Below are 20,058 nucleotides of genomic sequence, written 5' to 3' on the forward strand. Positions count from 1 at the left end.
TATTGAGCAAGCACTAAAGGAAACCAAAGAAAAATTTGGAGTAGGAATTAAAATCCATGGAGATGAACTAAAAACTTATAGGTTCGCTGATGACATTGTAATTCTGTCAGAGACAGCAATGGACTTGGAAGAGCAGTTTAACGGAATGGACAGTGTCTTGAAAGAAGGGTATAAGATGAAAATCAACAAAAGCAAAACGAGGATAATGGAATGTAGTCGAATTAAGTCGGGTGATGTTGACGGAATAAGATTAGGAAATGAGACACTTAAAGTAGTAAAGGAGTTTTGCTATTTGGGGAGGAAAATAAGTGATGATGGTCGAAGTAGAGAGGATATAAAATGTAGACTGGCAATGGCAAGGAGATATTTGTTAACATCGAGTACAGATTTAAGTGTCAGGGAATCGTTTCTGAAAGTATTTGTATGTAGTGTAGCCATGTATGGAAGTGAAACATGGACAATAAATAGTTTAGACAAGAAGAGAATAGAAGCTTTCGAAATCTGGTGCTACAGAAGAATGCTGAAGATTAGATGGGTAGATCACATAGCTAATGAGGAGGTATTGAATAGAATTGGGGAGAAGAGGAGCTTGTGGCACAACTTGACGAGAAGAAGAGATCGGTTGGCAGGACATGTTCTGAGACATCGAGGGATCACCAATTTAGTACTGGAGGGCAGCGTGGGGGGTAAAAGTCGCAGACGGAGGCCAAGAGATGAATACACTAAGCAGATTCAGAAGGATGTAGGCTGCAGTAGGTACTGGGAGATGAAGAAGCTTGCACAGGATAGAGTAGCATGGAGAGCTGCATCATACCAGTCTCAGGACTGAAGACCACAACAACAACAGGTCTTGGTATGCACGTCGTAATCACGCCAGAGAGAATCGGTGTTCGAGTCGACTCTCATCTTCCTCGCGTCGTATCGCACTTGAAACTCGTGGAGTGGCCGGGAGCGCTCCCCGGACCCGGCGGGCTCTAGTTCGCGGCCGCGCCGCCGGTGTCGCCCGGACCCAGGCAGCGAGCGGCCACGGACGCGAGACTCCGCGGCAGGCGGCCGCCGCTGCCAGCTGCGCGCAGTCAGTGCTCGGTTGGCGCTGTGGTCGCGCGGGCGCGCTCCGAACCACGCCGAGTGCCTCTCCTCGAGAGTCCGGCCGCGCTCCCTTCCGATCCCCCTGGGCCCTCCCCGACTCCCTCCACCCGAAGAACGCGCAGTGTGTCCGTCTCCTACGTCCCGACTCCTCCGTGTTCGTGTGCTTCTCTCGTGTGTTACTGCAACAATAGTGTGTCTGCGAAACGACGCGGCAGCGACCGACTTCGGAAACCCGACTCTGCCGCGATTTTCGAACGACATCACAGTGTTGTCGCTGTCTTCCGAAGACAACGTCGGCCGTTGGAAACGTAAGGTATGTTCTCACTTACGGACATCTCGAAGTGAAAATTACTGTAAACACTTCATCAGAATGTACTTCTTTCTTTGGCTCAGGGCAAGGAATAGGGCAGTAATGAATGACAGCCTGTTTCGCAGCTTCTGTCTAACTAGATGACCAGATCATCGTACCCTAGTGTCCCAAGCTATTGACATCACAATTTAATCGAAATTTTTAGGTACGTTCGTATGAAGAGATTTTGCAATAAATAAAAGTCTAGATAAAGTTTCTATTAATCATTAATGCCGGTTTCATCCGAATTAGCGCATCTTCGAATTTAACGTTACGTTGCAGGACTGTTGCTACCGCCGGCGTCAGCTGATGTTTGGCCACTTGTAGCATCCATCATCAGCTGGCGACTATCTTAGCAACAATCCTGTATTTTAGCGTTAAGCCTAAAAATGGTCTAATTCCTCCGAAACAGTTAATAACATTTAATGAAAACTTGTTTTAGGCTGTTGACAAAATTTTACCTTTTGTGGATCTTCCTCCGCATTCTATTGCTGTTATATGGGACGGTAAACACAATAAAGCACGTCATGTGAGTAAAAATCAGCCCTGGATTCTTTATAAACAAATACTCGAGCAGATTTCACGTCTGTGGAAACAATGTTAATAAGTGACAAGGAGCATCGGTTGTCAGAATCCTGTTTGTCATGTATGAATGCAGAATGAGAGTGGTGATAAACAACACTTGCAAGGAAATATACTTGTGTGAATAGCTCTCTGTGGGGTAGCGACATTGAGAAAATTGTAAAGATTACCTCGATGCTTTTTGACAGGAATAAGCAAACGATGGAAACATTAATATATGCTCTAACATAAATCTAGAAACTTTGGGCTTAACGCCACACTCAGAACAGACAGACTGCAGGGGAAGATTTGGTTGCTGCTGTAGGAACATTAATTACTTTTTTTTAAGTGTCAACAATATAAGTACAAAATGGACTCATCTGCCCCTTCGTAGGACAGCTGATGGAAGCAAACAGATATTCGTACAGCAGCACAATTTTTCTAGTTTTAAAATGAGGGTACAAAGTCATAGAATTCGAGCTATAGTTATTCTAAAATAATGACGGCACGCAGCTAAATTTTTAAAAATTTTAATCAAATTTTTTGTTTAGAATTTAAGTACATGATCTACTCATCTGTAATGTCATAGGACAGCTGATGGAAACCACAAGTTTTTAGTTCAACAGCATTATTTTCTACCCTCATAATGAGCGTACACAGTCGCGTAAGTGCAGCAATAATTTTTCTGAAATTTTTATTTATTTATGAACTGTTCTGAATTTAAATGCATAATCGACTCACCTACTCTTTCATAGGACAGCTGATTGAGGCCAACGAATATTCGTAGAGCAGCAAAATTTTTCCAGTCTAGCAGTGAGCGTTCACATTCATGTAATTCGGGCTGTAGTGTTTCTGAAATAATGATGTAGTACACTGGCTTCTAACTCTACAGGAAGTACATTAAACCGAAAGAAAAACTCGCTTGTCGAAGAGGAACGTGACTTCCGGTCACAGATGTTCGGCTGGGCCCCAGACTCATTCTCGCCTCAGAGCTAGATGCATTCGCAGTGCGTCACCATAACATTAAAGTCAGCATGCCCTCTCCCGATAGGTGGATGCTGTTTAATTGAGGCGGTAGGAGATGCGTCATTAGGAGCCGCCTAGCCTTGGTAATGAACTTTTGATGAGGAAATGCTACCTTGCACGGTCTTTCGTTAGCGCAGAGCAAAGACCAGCTGGACACCGCAGCACTCCACACACGATAGTTCCGAATGTTCCCAGCGACCAAGCGGCCAACGGCACGCAGCCTTACAGTAACGAACTGCTCATTACGTAACGTAATATCGTTTTAATGCGGTGCTTCCCGCCTCGCCGGGCAGGCAAGTCGCGGACTGTCGAAAACTACAGACGGCCTCTGCAATTGGGACGACTAATGACCACACGTTATTTCTGGTCACATGCTAGTGCTTTCCTTCTCTGACGGGACTCGTGCAAACTCCAACTTGGGATGGTAGCGACCTGCAGAGAATGAGTAGGTCAAGCCCCATCGATTTCATTCCATTATAATGAGCTATTGATTTCGAGAGGCATTGCTCCTTGGATAATGGATTACAGAATCTGAACTTCCGCTCTTCTCGGGTTTTGTTGTTGAAACTAATGTTCCAACAACAGCTGTGCATCTCATTATATCTGACCAGGGGGTTAAACCTGTAATTTGGGTTTGTGAATCACAAATGATATTGTCGAAAATCTGCTACTGTGCAATTATGGATTCAGCGGAAGGAAGTTACGGTGCCCGATACTTTCTTTCGGAAATTCATTGCATTTCTCGCCTAGGGAACAACATACACGTAGATTATTCATAGCCAAAGTTTTGTTGTGAAATGTGTTGACTGGCACATGGTCTTATATTCAATATGATTTCATTCAGTATTACTTTGCAATTGACTTTCTGATATTCATTTCGAAATATGTGGTACATTGCGTAGTTTATTAGTGCACAGTAGTCAAGTACTTGCACCAGGACGGCTGTGTTGAAATGTAGTTATTTTCGTCATATATTCACCTCATACTGTTGGTAACAGCTTTACTAACGGAACATTTTAAAAGGCTGGTGAAAAGATGTCGTTCAAAAAAGTTTTGTAAATGGACTGATGGACTATTTTTCTTAGATTAGCAGCAAAAAATTATACATTTTTTTGTAATCAGAACGACATTTAGTTATTAGCTGCTAATATTCGCAGACATATAAGTCGGCTATTTGATGTAAGTTGGAATACATTCCTGTGAATCTCCAAGAACAGAGCTGAAAAAAGAATTCATGCAATAATTTTTTTTCGAATCGAGGTTAAGAATTCTTTGTCATCAAAGTGCAAAGTGCGCCACTAGACAAGATACTTCATTTTTTTTTCGTACCCTGTCTAATATTAAAATCACCTTAGTTATCTTTTACAGTTTTAGTAATTACAGACTGTCGCTTATTAGGGAGAATTTTGTTACCAACTTTAGCATGTTCTCTAATTTCCTGCTACACTCACCCAGCTCTTCCCTAATACAAAAAATACTATTACTACCTGTAAAACTTTGGAAACAGTTCTTTCATTTCAGCGATGTTGAATAAGAAGTGCTTCGTGAATTCTTACCTAAATTTTCGTTCACTAAGGTTCGGTGTAGATGCTACGCCTCTTAATTGAGAAACTTTCCATAAAGCGTAATCGTTGACTATAACTGATATGTTCATATTTTTAACCAGTTAACCAGTATTTTTATTTCCTCTTTTAGAAGATCAGGTATTTTTATTGCTCCAATTAATCTTTGGTGCAATATTTTTAATTTCCTTACTGACCGTGTTGGAAACTCATCAAAATTATCCAGCCACTAATAACATCAGTATATTGTATTCGGTATCATGATGATATCACTATAAATCGAAGAAAGTTGCCTCAAAATGAAAATAATGAAACGTAAAAAAGCATTTTGCTTCTCTTGTTTAAAAAGAAAGCATTTTTACAATTACTCGTCTTCAACAACTTCCTTCGTAGTGGTTGAAAGCTCTTTTGTGATTCTTTGTTTTTCATTATCGAAGATTAGGAGTCTAGAGCTTTTTTCCCCCTGAAATACTAGATATCGATGATTCATTAAACATGAATATGCAACCGCATTCCAGCTTCTTGAAACTGTGCGTTGGAAAAAAAATTGGAAATCATTACAGGGTAGCAAAGTGACATATATTAGTAAAAATGGAATAAGGAATAGTGGAAGTTCTGTTTTCAGTAAAAACTCAAGAATAACAGTTTGTTTTCACGTGTCTCCAGTCTTTCAGCATCGTCTGTTTTTGGTCGATTCGAAGACGTCCATAATTCCGTCAAAGTCCGCAGACAGCAAGGATGAGTCTGCAGCTTACAGAACCATCGCCTCGCACTCTCTCACTGGGTAAACTCCCTGAAGAAACGTGGGCGCCGGCCAAGACTAATACACGGCTTGCAATTATTGAGTCTGTCCATCCCGTACTGTTTGTTCCTCCACGTCCCAGGGTGTGTTTTCGCTGCGTCGCAGTATTTCGCCTCTATTTCCGCTCGCACTGTACAAACAAATTTCCCTTATATCCCTCCACGCTGTGACTCGTGAGATCGATAAGAGGGAAGAATGCCTCAGCAAGGGCTTTCAGATTGACCTACTCCATTGTCGTCGTTGGCAGTACGTCTGCGAATTCATAAAGGTCTGACCTCATTTCGGACAGATTTTCCTTTAGTAACATTGCCAACGGGATGGAGGTAAATTTCGATGACGAACATTGCCCATCAGTGTTATAATAACAGCAAGAAAACAGTCTAACCGTTTTCAGCGAAATCGTCAGTTTCGCAATTCATATTCGCAGCAGCTAAGTAACAAAAACTTCCATGGTTAATTAGAAACATAAACGTACCGCTACTTCAAGTAAACAAGTAACAAACTGGTAACAAGTGAATGTGATACAATACCACGTGATACGTTGATAGTTTCTGCAAATAGACCGAGAAACTTTGGTAGCTCATTCTAACAAACGTCGTTCCTAGATACGTATCAAAGCTTCAGTATAACAACGGACGAAGTATAGTTTCATGTTACAGGTTACGTTACATATTTTCAGAGAGTTCCGAACGAAAGGTTGCAGCGTTCTGAGTGATAGTGGAGGAAACTGTAGAAACCAAAATTCCATATTGAGGCTTACACCATCGATACTAGTTCGTAGATCTCAACCTCTAATGGTTAACAAGAATTTCATGCAGTAAATATACCTACCTGCTGTTTCAAGCTGAGTCGAACTTTGTAAGCCTGTAGGTTTGAGCCTGTTTAATAAGAAATTCATGCAGTAAATATCCCTGTTTTCTGTCTGTCTAATAAACATACAAATTAGTGAACTGTAACTGATGCAGTTTGCCATAGGTACATTTGTAAGTGTTTCAGTTTTGTTCGTGACATTGAGATATACGGTAATAAAATTTGATCATAAAATGCACGCGTACTCGGCCAATGTCACTTTCTAACCCACCTTTAGTTTTTGGGAGTCAGTCCGTCCTCTGACACAATTAATGAACTTTCGGCGGCTTGCTCTGCAGATTCCGGAGCTATCGACTGATAACTTTGACTTCTGTTGCTTCCAACGATATCTCCCGCAGTAGTAGACGAAAGGGGAAAAAAATTTCGAAATCCAGTTCAGATGTGTTTCAAAGGGAGTCAGTAGTAAAATGGACAATTTTTCCATAGAGGACATGCAAATGAAGTATGCTTTTTATTCCTCATTATCTCTAGATACTTGGGAGGAGGCCTTTTCAGAAATCCGTTATAAATGCTGAGTATTTGCAGGTCTTCTTTTTCACTAAGGAGCACTGCACAACCTTACATATCAATATGTTTGTGGTTATCAAAATGTTTGCTTTGCTGTAGACATAGTTATATTCTCAAGAGTGTTGACTCACAAGTGGCCTTATGTGCAATATGTGTTCATTCAATTTTACTTTACACCACATAGCGTACGTGTGGCTTCGCTTATTTGCGTTCTCAAGTAAGTGACCAGCTGTCAGGTTTTTAGTGCACAGTAGGTTAGTCAAATGAAATGCATGCATTAAGAGGGCTCTACTAAAATGTGGTTACTTTCTGTATTTTTTACGCCTGACTGTTGATAATAGATTTACTCGCAAAAGATTTCAAACTATAGGTAAAATATTGATCTAGATATATAAGTCTGCGAAAATATGTCATTTAGGAAAGTCTTGCAAATGAATTGCCTGACAGCAGACAGTAGAGTTCTTGTTAACTTGGCACCAAAAAAATTGTGCATTCTCTTGGCAACTGGATTGCCGTTGAGTTATGAGCTATTGATATTTGCTTTGAGAATACGTTTGTTGCAAAGAGTACAAGAATAAAATTTTTTGGTGGCAACATGGTAAAGGAAGTTTCCCCAGTAAGTCTCGGAAAATGGTGTACAAATTTCCTACACAAATCATGTACGGGAGAAATTTTGAACTACAAATCTGAATTCAAAGTGATAATATGATGAAAGTGGCCAAAAAACGAGACAGTAATGGAACTTTATTGCCTATGTAACCATGCATTAAATGTATCTCAGCAGTTCTAAAAATCTTTTCTTTGTGTACTGGTGTTAAAATTTTTAAATAATTTTTACCAAACGACATTGATAAACACTGTCATACCCGTGTTTACAGAACTGAAGAGAAATTTGGTTTTGTTCGTTGCTTATAGCTGTAAGTTAAAACATAGAATTCATGTTCCTGAAGATATCGTAAATTGAGATGAAACGTAGCTTAAAGGAAAATTCTGATTTCTGTGTTCGCCAACGATGCATAATTAGAGCTGTACAGACGCAGGAAGAGATGCATATGTCGAATACCAAAATCACATAAATCCATTCCAAAGTATTTTTCTCTGTTCATACAACTAATACATTTTAAATTCACGTTTTCGGTACACATAAATAACCGTTTCACGAAAGTCAAACAAGTGCCTGATAATTCTCCGAACCCCTATGCCGTAGGCTTGTCGATGTTTGAAGCTGGTTTAGATAAAATATGGATTGGAATTCTAGAAATTACTGACTCAAAGCGAAGTGAAACCGTCGGTACGTAATGAGAGTGGCCGGTTCTCCCGACATTAAAATCGTTATTTGCTGTTACTGAACCGGTTACTCTTACTTAATATTAATTACAGTTAATTGTGAAATCTTCAGCCTTCTGACAGATTTTTCGATTAGTCGTTATTATTTCCAGTAGAAATGCACATTTGCTCTTCACAAATTATGGTAAGTGCTGTACAGGTGGAATATGAACGATAGGAAATAAATAATTTTTATAACTAGTTGCTTCATCGAGTACCTAATGGTTGGATGACTGTCAGTAATGTGTGTCAGCTTGTCCCCTTATTCAGGATGCGCAGCGCAGTTTAACTAGTTTATTACATAATTTGTATTTTTTATTTATTTGTGTGTGTTAAAAGCTATATACACAGAAAACGTGACTTGTGTGGTGGAGTACGATCACCGAGCTGGAAGTTACAGTCCCTTTCAAATAAGTGTATAGTTAAAAATGGAAGCTGCTAATATTCTACTGCACTTTTTCATTGGAGATCAAGTGCATTTCAGGAAATCCAGAATTTATTCCTTCAAAAAATTTCAAAGTAATTTTATAGGTATTTAATGATTTAGAGTCTCACGATGTGTTTCAAACTGAGTGCCAATAACTTTTGTTTAAGTAGTATGGGGCAGCGTACTGAATGTTCTCTAGGCACTCTCTTCCCCTCCCCCCCCCCCCCCCCCCCCCCGCCCTCTCCTGCCAACAAACACAAGCAAAGGCCTTTTAAGTTACTTATCCTCCAGTGAAATACTAAAAATCCCATTGAAAGATGAGTGCAGGAGGTCTTACGTTTATAGGTGCCTACATTATCGTACAATGAACTTCACCCTAAAGGTACCCTGAACCGCAGCACGACGGAGTCTAACGACTTGATGCTTTTACACTTGTCTTCTCCATCGCTATCCTTTTGATTCATTCGGAGAGCTGATGAGTTGGTCGCTGTTAAACACAATGACAGTGGACGGTATAAAGAACACATGACTAACGAATGAGATCCCTTAAAGAAGAAGAAACCCGAGACCTTAAACTGACGGAGGAGAAAATCAAAATAAGCAATATTTAAAGATTCCACTTAACAGTAACAAAATAACTTTGTCGTATGATGACTTTAAGTGTGTCATTACAATTATTTCGCAGCCCAATGCTTACAGTGTGGAGGAAAGCGTACACCTTCAACTGATAGCGAAAATTTCACTTATTGTTAGTTCTTACCAACATTTTTCTTCGGTACAAAGGGCATCAGAACACCATTTTTACCGTTCCAGCATTATTTAGGTACATCAGACTACCACTTACACGAAATTTCACCATCGCTGGAGGAACTACTGCTGGTAAATTATGACCATTTGAAAACGGCTCAAGGACGGAAAATGGACTTGGCGAAATTTTTATGCCAATGGTGCTGCTAATGAATAAGAGTTTTCAGTTGTATTCACTGTGACATGTGGCATTCAATCGATATGAGTCATCTCAGCGTTGCTCCACATTAATAAGACAAAGTGCAGGAACCGAACTAACGGTCCATGTCTTACGTATTCATCAGTACACCACTTAACGCCACTGCAGGAACGAATCCAGTGAATGGAAATTACGGAAGCATTTATTGTTTGTGTTGACTTGAGAACCAATCACTTTAAATAATAAAAAAACTGTTTGAAGCTATAACAACCTTTCACACGATTCAGTAATGTGACTTTACACAATGAACCTTTACTTCTGCTTTTCTCAGGTCAGCGAATGTTCGGTCAGACAGAAGATTCGTTCAAATGTTCAAATGTGTGTGAAATCTTATGGGACTTAAATGCTAAGGTCATCAGTCCCTATGCTTGCACACTACTTAACCTAAATTAACCTAAGGACAAACACACACACCCATGCCCGAGGGAGGACTCGAAAAGATTCGTGCCTGCAGTTACGCCTAATTGGAGACTTAAATGAGAAGGCAGTAAATCAGGTGAAATATAAAAGAAGTTCCATATTCTGACACATAATATTAGTTACGTGCTGGAGGTCATGTTACGAAGTCTTACAAAGCACATTACTATGTCAGTGGCGTCAAATATTTTGCTTTTCTTAACTCACTAGACTGGGTATAAAATTTTTGTTATAATTTGTCATGACTTTACTTTTCCTTTTGCCATCTACCTCTACATCTACATAGATGCTCCGCAAGCCACCGTACTCTAAGTGGCAGAGGGTACGCTGCATCACTACTTGTCATTTCCCCGCCTGCTCCACTCGCAAATAGAGCGAGGGAAAGAAACTGTATTTTAACTTATCTTCGTGGTCCTTACGCGCGATGTATGTAGGTGGCAGTAGAATCGTTCGGCAATGAGCTTCAGGTGCCGGTTCTCCAAATTTTCTCAATAGTGTTTCTGGAAAACAACGTCGCCTTCCCTCCAAGGAATTCCCATTTGAGTTCCCGAAGCATTTTCGTAACGCTTACGCGTTGTTCAAACCTACCGGTAACAAATCTATCAGCCCGCTTCTGAAATGCTTCGATGTCTTCCTTCAATCCGACTTGGTACGGATCCTAAACAATTCAGCGGTACTCAAGAGTAGGTCGCACCACCGTCCTATGTGCGGTCGTCTTTACAGTTGAACCACTCTTTCCTGAAGTTATCCCAATAAACCACACATCACACCAACTAGAAATTTTGTCTAAATCATCTTATATCTCTCTGTCGTCACTCAAATTCGACACCTTACCGTACACCGCGGCATCATCAGAAAATAATCGCAGATTGCTGCCCACCATGTCAACCAAATCATTTCGGTGTATATAGAGCAAAAGCGGAGCTATCACACTTCGCTGGGGCACTCATGCCGTCGAGGACAGCGTACAAGATTCTATTACTTAAGAAGTCTTAGAGACACTCATATCTGTGAACTTATTCCACATGCTGGAACCTTCGTTAACAGCCTGCAGTGCGGCACCGTTTCAAATGTTTCCCGCAAATGTGGAAATAAGAAATCTGTCTGTTGTCATTCATCCATAGTTCTCAGTGTATTATGTGAGAAAAGGGCAAGCTGAGTTTCACGCGAGCGATGCTTCCTAAAACCATGCTGATTTGTGGACGTAAGCTTCTCAGTCTGAAGAAAGTTTGGATAATCGAACTCAGAATATGTTCAAGGATTCTGCAGCAACCAGAAGTTAGAGATATTGGCATGTAATTTTGCGAGTCCGTTCTTGTAACCTTCTTATATACTGGAGTCACCTGGGCTTTTTTCGAGCTCCTTGGGACTTTTGATTGGCGAGAGATTCACGATAAATACCATTGAGTACTTTTTGTAAAATCGAGCTTGGATTCTATCCGGTTCTGATCATTTACTTGTCTTCAAATCTTTCAGTTGTTTCTCGACGCCAGGTATGCCTATTTCTATGCCGTCCATCCGGTAGTTTGTCCGATGGTGAAATGACAGTATGTTTGTACAATTCTCTGTGTGAACGATTCCTTGCACTTGAAATTTTAAACGTCAGCTTTCGCTTTTCTATCTTAGACTGCCACACCAGGCTGGTTAACAAGGGACGGAAAGGAAGCCCTAGACTCGCTTAGCGATTTTACATACGATCAGGATTTTCTCATGGTCTCTGCCAGATCTTTTGCTAAAGTGTGAGGATGGTAGTTGTTGTATCCTTCGCGCATAGTTTTTTTCAAGGACGCAGGAATCTCTACCAACATTCGCTTGTCGTCATTTGTGCGCCCCCTTTTGAGCCCTGAGTGCAACAGCCTCTCATTCCTCACCATTCTCCGAATTTCGTTATTAAACTACGGTGGGTGTTTTCCATCCTTCACCCACTTACTAGGCACGTAACTGTGCAGACCACGATTCATTTTGACACGAGTACTGCAAAATATCTGGTTGCTGATTGAATTCTTCCTCAGTGACTTCATGATACAACTACAGTTCAATGATATTGAGTCAACCAGTCCAGATAACAATAGTTTAACTGCAACACAATCGCACTGACAGCTTCTTAATTTCCATGACCCTGATCTCCAGGAAAATATGAAATTATAGTGCTAGTGTTACTGACGTTTAGCGTTTTTGTGTGGTTTTAAATATTTAGAGCAAAACGCCAGGGCCAGTAACTTGAGTTGAGGTAAAATATTTTTTTTTTTATCCAGCGGATCATCGCTAGGAAGTGAATATTTTCTCAGTGTTGGGAATAAGGCAGGATAAAATAATTAGTCATAGACGTCTGGAAGTAATCGCCGTGCAACCATGGACAGTTATTTTAATAGGTCGAGGATAATCACAACGGCCCCATCGGGATTTGAAACGGGCTGCTCGTCAGCGTTAACGTCCATTCCAGTGGCTCTGTCACAGAGTGAACTCCCTCGACAACCACGTAATCTTCCAGAGGTTACTGTAATCTTCTAGAGGATTTGCGCGGTGCTCTCGCGATTCTCGAGAACTGTGCTGCATCTCAACGTAATGAGCCACTAAAAACTAACCTGAAATACAGACAGACACGTAGAAAAATGGGGTTTCCCGATTTTTCGTTTAACTCTCAGGAGGACATTGATACTCGGGCCTTTGCTGTTTAAAGTTTCTAAGTTCCAGATTCGTGTAGAAGATAGCTCTTTTACCACTACAAGTTTTTAGTGTGTGTTTGGTAAAAATTAAATCGCAAGTAATGGTTCCACTTTGGAACGGTAAAAATGGTGTTCTGGTGCACGATAGTGGTAAAAGCTGGCGATGAAGATAATTTAGGAATGTGCTCAACACAAAAGTCTATAAACCGGAAGAAACATATGCGCAGACTGAACACACTCTACAATCCATTTTGGAACATCTAAGTATAGCACCGTAACTGTCCGCTGTCCGTCTCCCGACGCGAAGATCGAGGTGCAACGGGAAGGTTTAATCAGTAGTCAGTTTCGAATCGGATTCAATTCTTCTGAAGTCGATTCAATAACTGAGTTGTTGACAGAATTTTCTGCTTTTTAGGAGGACGAAGAATTCATCAAAACGAAGCAATTAATCGGAAGCATATCAGTTAACTGTTGGGGAAAAATGTAACTAAATCGAACTTCGCTCAGTAGGTCGGTCAGGAATTACTGCCGGCGTCCTATTGGCATCCGCTCGTGACAAGTCTCGGACAAATGAAAGCTATTTTCTGAGAGATTGCTTGAAATATCGTTCGTGCCTCGAAAGGAGCTTCTTTGATTTTTTTCAGAGTACATTGCGTCTTTTCCATAGTATTGTCCAAGCTTTGCTGTATTCGTTAAAGTAGTTCATAGATTATCATTAGAAACTAAAACGACGACTAATGAGTATTTTGTGCTATGCATCATATCATAGGCATAACATGGAACTTCCACTTTCACTATATCGCATAATAATCACTAAAGTACCTTAGTCTTACACTTTTTTTCATTTGTCGGCATTCGGCCGTCGCCATACAGCCATCAATCGCATTTACAATGTATGTTTCTTCATGATTATTCTAATATGCACCTCACTAATTGCTGTGTACAAACAAACTGGGATATTTTGCAAAAACAGACATAATGTCTTATGGGATAACAGCAATCAGTGATTTTATAATGTTACTTAAAAATCCGTCTTGATTGCAAATTTTTATTATTATTCATATGACCGGTTTCGGTTCATTCAGAACCGTCTTCAGATCTGATATTTCAGTTACAGGAGTAACCCGTCCAAAGACCTGTGATGGACCACCATTTGCCACAGGTCTTTGGACGGGTTACTCCTGTAACTGAAATATCAGATCTGAAGATGGTTCTGAATGGACCGAAACAGGTCATATGAATAATAAAAAAAAATTTGCAATCAAGACGGATTTTAAGTAACATTATAATAACTGGGGTATGAATAAAAGACTTATAAGTGACACCAATAGAATCTACTCATAAAGCGATTATACCATAACAATAAAAAAGAAAACATAGCATCATACAAAAATCGACACATCGTGTGCACATTGCCTCTAGATAGTTAGGTCATAGACATTTAAGTGGCTGAACATAACGTTTAGCGCTAGTGAAATTTTTCGGACTGACGACAACACTGCAACCGATATTGGAAAAGGAACCTTTGGTTTAACGACTGCGCTTAAAAAGTCTTTTGTTGTATCTTGTACCTGGTACACGAAAATAATACATGATTCACGTCTCCTTTTTAATTGTATAAATCACATAACGGAGATTCCTGCAATCCTATTCGGAATAGGTGGGTTGGAAATCTACCATGATTTAAACGCAGGCGCGTAATCGTTGTTAAGAGTCGTCTGCTCCGGATCGAGTAAGTAAACGGAGGACATACTGCTATTATGCGTTGCGGCTGGCCGTAAAGTACTCTTTTTGAAATGTTGGCTGCATCCCATTATGTATGCCAGTCGTTTCTCGTTTCCGTTAATCAGTTCAGCATTTCTTGGTAAGGAACTCTATCATTTACGCTTTCGCTTTGCTAAGCTATCTGCCATCTGATTATGGAAGATGGCACTGTACTCTGGAATCGATAAGAAATTTTTTACTATTCCTTATCCCTTATTTGTAACGACTTCTTTAATTGCTGCAGTTGAACTTTTGTTCCATTTTGATTTTTTAAGGCTGTTTTACAGTTATGTGATAGGTTAACATACAGTCTGGAACCGCGCGACCGCTACGGTCGCAGGTTCGAATCCTGCCTCGGGCATGGATGTGTGTGATGTCCTTAGGTTAGTTAGGTTTAAGTAGGTCTAAGTTCTAGGGGACTGATGACCTTAGAAGTTAAGTCCCATAGTGCTCAGAGCCATTTGATAGGTTAACATCACTACATTGCATCGTGTGCCACATCTGCCGTATTTTATTCCTTCCCTAACTGCGATGGCTTTCTATAATAGACTGTTCCCCATCAGGAAGAGAATTTTTTGTGTGGTGGTGTACAGCACAACGTACCTTGTTTCCGCTGATGGCCTTCAGTCGATTCGTGTAAATCGTCGTCGAATTCAGGAAAATGACATTGAGCAAATCGGTGATTTCAGTCTTCAAGTGTGTAGAAGCTTTATATTGTACGATAATATGAAATAATAGCACATGTTCTTCTCGTGTTCCCCGCTTCACCTGCTCGTACATCGTAACGCCGGCGTCTCACTTGTGGCACAGTGGCACAGTGAAGTGAGGCAAACCCAGATAGAATCTGGATTAAACGGCCCTTGTTGTCGTACATCACTCAACATGATTATGGTTTTTTGGTGATTTTCAACGCTCTTCTATACTAATACTGGACTGGGCTGCTTTCGGATCTGGGTTTCATAAAATACCAGGCTGACAGGCCACAAAAATAAATTACATTTGATGACTCGTGTAATTAGTTAACTCTATTAATAATAATAATAATAATAATAATAATAATAATAATAATAATAATAAATCCCGTGGAGGCCCGGGAAAAGAATAGGTCTCCGGTATGTTCTGCCAGTCGTAAAAGGCGACGAAAAGAACAAACCACTAATAGGGCTAACCCCCCTTTTAGTGTGATTAGTTGGTTCAGTACAGAACTAATGAAGCCTCGGACAAGCGCCGTCATGGACGGGGACGACGCTTGAACCCTATGCCCGCCCACAATGCTAACGACACTGCTAGCCAACTGGAAAATGATTTAAATCCAAATAGAGGTGTTTTGCAGGATATGCTTCCTGCAACCACCCTAGAAGGAAAACAAAGACAGAGGATGAGATGGTCAGATGAAGTTAATCGACACCTCAAGTTCTGTTATTACCAAGCAACAAACCTAGGAACCAACACAACTGGATACAGATCACAAGTATACACAACATTTATTACCAGATACCCAGAATTAAAATTTTTAACAGAACAACGACTAGCTGATCAGATCCGTGTAATAATAAAAAATAACAGGATACCCCAGTCAGAATTAGATAACATCAAACAACAAGAACAACAAATACTGGAACAAAATAATGTGCAATCAGAAGAAGAAGAAAATACAGTAATGGACTCAAACATCCCAGAGCAAACAAACAAAGAACAACACGCACCAATTAAACAATCAGAGGAAAACGAAATCTTAAGGCAGCCACCAGAACAAGCACAAATAGAACACAAAGTGGCACAGATATTAGATATAGAAGAAAAATTTCAGCTAACATATATAGAATACAAAGACACAAATACAGACATTAGACCATTCTTGCATAGACCACCAAATAACCCACAAGTCGAAACAACAATAAAAACTATCAACACAATCATACACAACAAAATAAATGAAAACACAACTATGGAAGAGTTACAACTACTGGTATATATAGGAGCACTCACTACACTAAATATACACACTAGGCAGAGATCAGAACCAACCAACACACAGAAGAAACCCACAAAACCAGCATGGCAACACAGGCTACAGATCAAAATAGAAAAACTGAGAAAAGACATCGGACAGCTAACACAATTTATAAGAAATGAAATCTCGAAAAAAAAACGAAAAAGGTTAGGTAAAATCTCACAACAAGAAGCGACAGAGCAATTAGACGAAAAGAAGCAGAAATTACAAGCATTCGCCAAACGACTCAGAAGATACAAAAAAAGTGAAAATAGAAGGAAACAAAACCAAACATTCAACACAAACCAAAAGAAATTTTACCAGACAATAGATAACACACACATTGATATAAACTATCCGCCAAACATAACAGACATGGAACACTTCTGGAGCAACATATGGTCAAACCCGGTACAACATAACAGGCATGCACGGTGGATACAAGCAGAAACAGACACATACAAGATGATACCACAGATGCCTGAAGTGACAATTTTGCAACATGAAGTCACCCAAGCAATTAATTCTACTCACAATTGGAAAGCCCCTGGAAATGATAAAATAGCAAATTTCTGGTTAAAGAAGTTCACCTCAACACATTCACATCTAACTAAATTATTTAACAGTTACATTGCAGACCCAAACACATTCCCTGATACACTTACACATGGAATAACTTATCTGAAAACTAAAGATCAAGCAGACACAGCGAACCCAGCTAAATATCGCCCCATAACATGCCTACCAACAATATACAAAATATTAACTTCAGTCATTAAACAGAAACTAGTGACACATACAACACAGAACAAAATTATAAATGAAGAACAAAAAGGCTGTTGCAAAGGAGCACGAGGATGTAAAGAGCAACTGATAATAGATGCAGAGGTGACATATCAAGCTAAAACTAAACAAAGGTCGCTACACTACGCATACATTGATTACCAAAAAGCTTTTGATAGTGTACCCCACTCATGGTTACTACAAATATTGGAAATATATAAAGTAGATCCTAAATTGATACAGTTCCTAAACATAGTAATGAAAAACTGGAAAACTACACTTAATATCCAAACAAATCCAAATAATATCACATCACAGCCAATACAGATTAAGCGTGGAATATACCAAGGAGATTCATTAAGTCCTTTCTGGTTCTGCCTTGCTCTGAACCCACTATCCAACATGCTAAATAATACAAATTATGGTTACAATATTACTGGAACATACCCACACAAAATCACACATTTGCTATACATGGATGATCTAAAACTACTGGCAGCAACAAATCAACAACTCAACCAATTACTAAAGATAACAGAAGTATTTAGCAATGATATAAATATGGCTTTTGGAACAGACAAATGTAAGAAAAATAGCATAGTCAAGGGAAAACACACTAAACAAGAAGATTACATATTGGATAACCACAGCGACTGCATAGAAGCTATGGAAAAAACAGATGCCTATAAATATCTAGGATACAGACAAAAAATAGGAATAGATGATAGAAATATTAAGGAAGAGCTAAAAGAAAAATATAGACAAAGACTAACAAAAATACTGAAAACAGAATTGACAGCAAGAAACAAGACAAAAGCTATAAATACCTATGCTATACCAATATTGACCTACTCATTTGGAGTAGTGAAATGGAGTAACACAGACCTAGAAGCACTCAATACACTTACACGATCACAATGCCACAAATATAGAATACATCACATACATTCAGCAACAGAAAGATTCACATTACGCAGAAAGGAGGGAGGAAGGGGATTTATCGACATAAAAAAACCTACATTATGGACAGGTAGACAATTTAAGAAAATTCTTTCTAGAACGAGCAGAAACTAGCAAAATACACAAAGCAATCACCCACATAAATACATCGGCTACACCACTACAATTTCATAACCACCTCTACAACCCTTTAGATCACATAACATCAACAGATACAAAGAAAGTAAATTGGAAAAAAAAAACACTACATGGCAAGCACCTGTATCATCTAACACAGCCACACATCGATCAAGACGCATCCAACACATGGCTAAGAAGGGGCAATATATACAGTGAGACAGAAGGATTCATGATTGCAATACAGGATCAAACAATAAACACCAGATATTACAGCAAGCACATTATTAAAGATCCCAATACCACAACAGATAAATGCAGACTTTGCAAACAACAAATAGAAACAGTAGATCACATCACAAGCGGATGTACAATACTAGCAAATACAGAATACCCCAGAAGACATGACAACGTCGCAAAAATAATACATCAACAGCTTGCCTTACAACATAAACTTTTAAAACAACACGTTCCTACATACAAGTATACACCACAAAATGTACTGGAGAATGATGAATACAAATTATACTGGAACAGAACCATTATAACAGATAAAACAACGCCACATAACAACCCTGACATCATACTCACCAATAAAGAGAAGAAATTAACACAACTAATTGAAATATCCATAACCAATACAGCAAATATACAGAAGAAAACAGGAGAAAAAATTGAAAAATACATCCAACTGGCTGAGGAAGTCAAGGACATGTGGCATCAGGTTAAAGTTGACATTATACCAATTATACTTTCAACTACAGGAGTCATACCATGCAATATCCATCAGTACATCAATGCAATACAGCTACATCCAAACTTGTATATACAACTTCAGAAATCAGTAATTATTGATACATGTTCAATTACCCGAAAGTTCCTAAACGCAATGTAGCATATACCGTACAGATAAAAGGAAGTGACGCTTGATCAAGGTCCGCGTCACTTTCATTCCGAACCAGACCTAAGGTCTGAGAAAGGAAAGATGATGATGATAATAATAATAATGCTGAGAAAGGGGAGTGAGATTGCAGTCTCCCACTGTCAACAAAAATTCGAATGAAGCAGCTGTAATTACGTATATTTCGTCTCTTTAATCTTTTCTCTTACGCGTGACATATTGTCGATGCTCGCGACTGCAAAGCAATAGAGATTTTAAAAGATTTGTGGTGGTTGTATATAAAAACTCCTCGTCCTGTTGTAGAAATTATTGTTCTGGCACTTACTCGTCGCTTTCATATTTCACCTTTGCTAATTCCTCATGCATGCAGGAAAGTCATATAGTTCCTGTGATTTGGATTTGAGTAACTGTACGTCCTCTAATAACCGATTGTGCGTGACAGTTCTCGGACAAGCTTATACCACGTCAGATAGGATCACGCCTTGTAAGCACTGTGGTGTTGAAACCGACGTATAGTTTACGATCGTTTTGATTTTAACTAATGAAAAATGACCGTCAAATAATATTGGGCTTTGAGTCCAGTGCGCGCAGTGTGGTCTTTGCTACTGCAACATAGCTCCATATGGCATAAACAGCGAAAATTCCAGACGACTCGAGCTACCAATGAAGGCTGGCGTATAGTATGTGTGTCACAATCTGTAGTGTGACAACAGACTACTTCCTAGGCCCATTTACGGTGGTCGTGGCAGGATACACGACTTGATGTTGGCACGCACTCTTTTCTTTATTGTGTTTCTTTGTCGCCTCAGAAAATCTCCTCCAATATAGAGATCTATCATAACAGCAATGTCAAAGGTGATACGTCCAGCGTCTTGGCTGTACTCAAGCATATCACTAAACTTCCTCTCCCGTCTTCCCTCATCTCAACCATA

The 20,058-nt window shown here is 39.6% G+C and overlaps 1 protein-coding gene across 1 annotated transcript in view; it reads left to right on the forward strand.

Moving 5' to 3' along the window:
* The first annotated feature begins 1,056 nt into the window (after positions 1 to 1,056).
* LOC126481386 (uncharacterized protein C6orf132 homolog) overlaps positions 1,057 to 20,058 on the forward strand; it is a 305,702-nt gene continuing 286,700 nt past the window's right edge. The window contains exon 1 of the mRNA XM_050105108.1: positions 1,057 to 1,402. The gene's annotated coding sequence lies outside the window, so the exon portion shown is untranslated. The remainder of the gene's footprint in view (positions 1,403 to 20,058) is intronic.

This window comes from Schistocerca serialis, chromosome 5 (genome assembly GCF_023864345.2).
Source record: "Schistocerca serialis cubense isolate TAMUIC-IGC-003099 chromosome 5, iqSchSeri2.2, whole genome shotgun sequence".
NCBI classification, from domain to species: Eukaryota; Metazoa; Arthropoda; class Insecta; order Orthoptera; family Acrididae; genus Schistocerca; species Schistocerca serialis.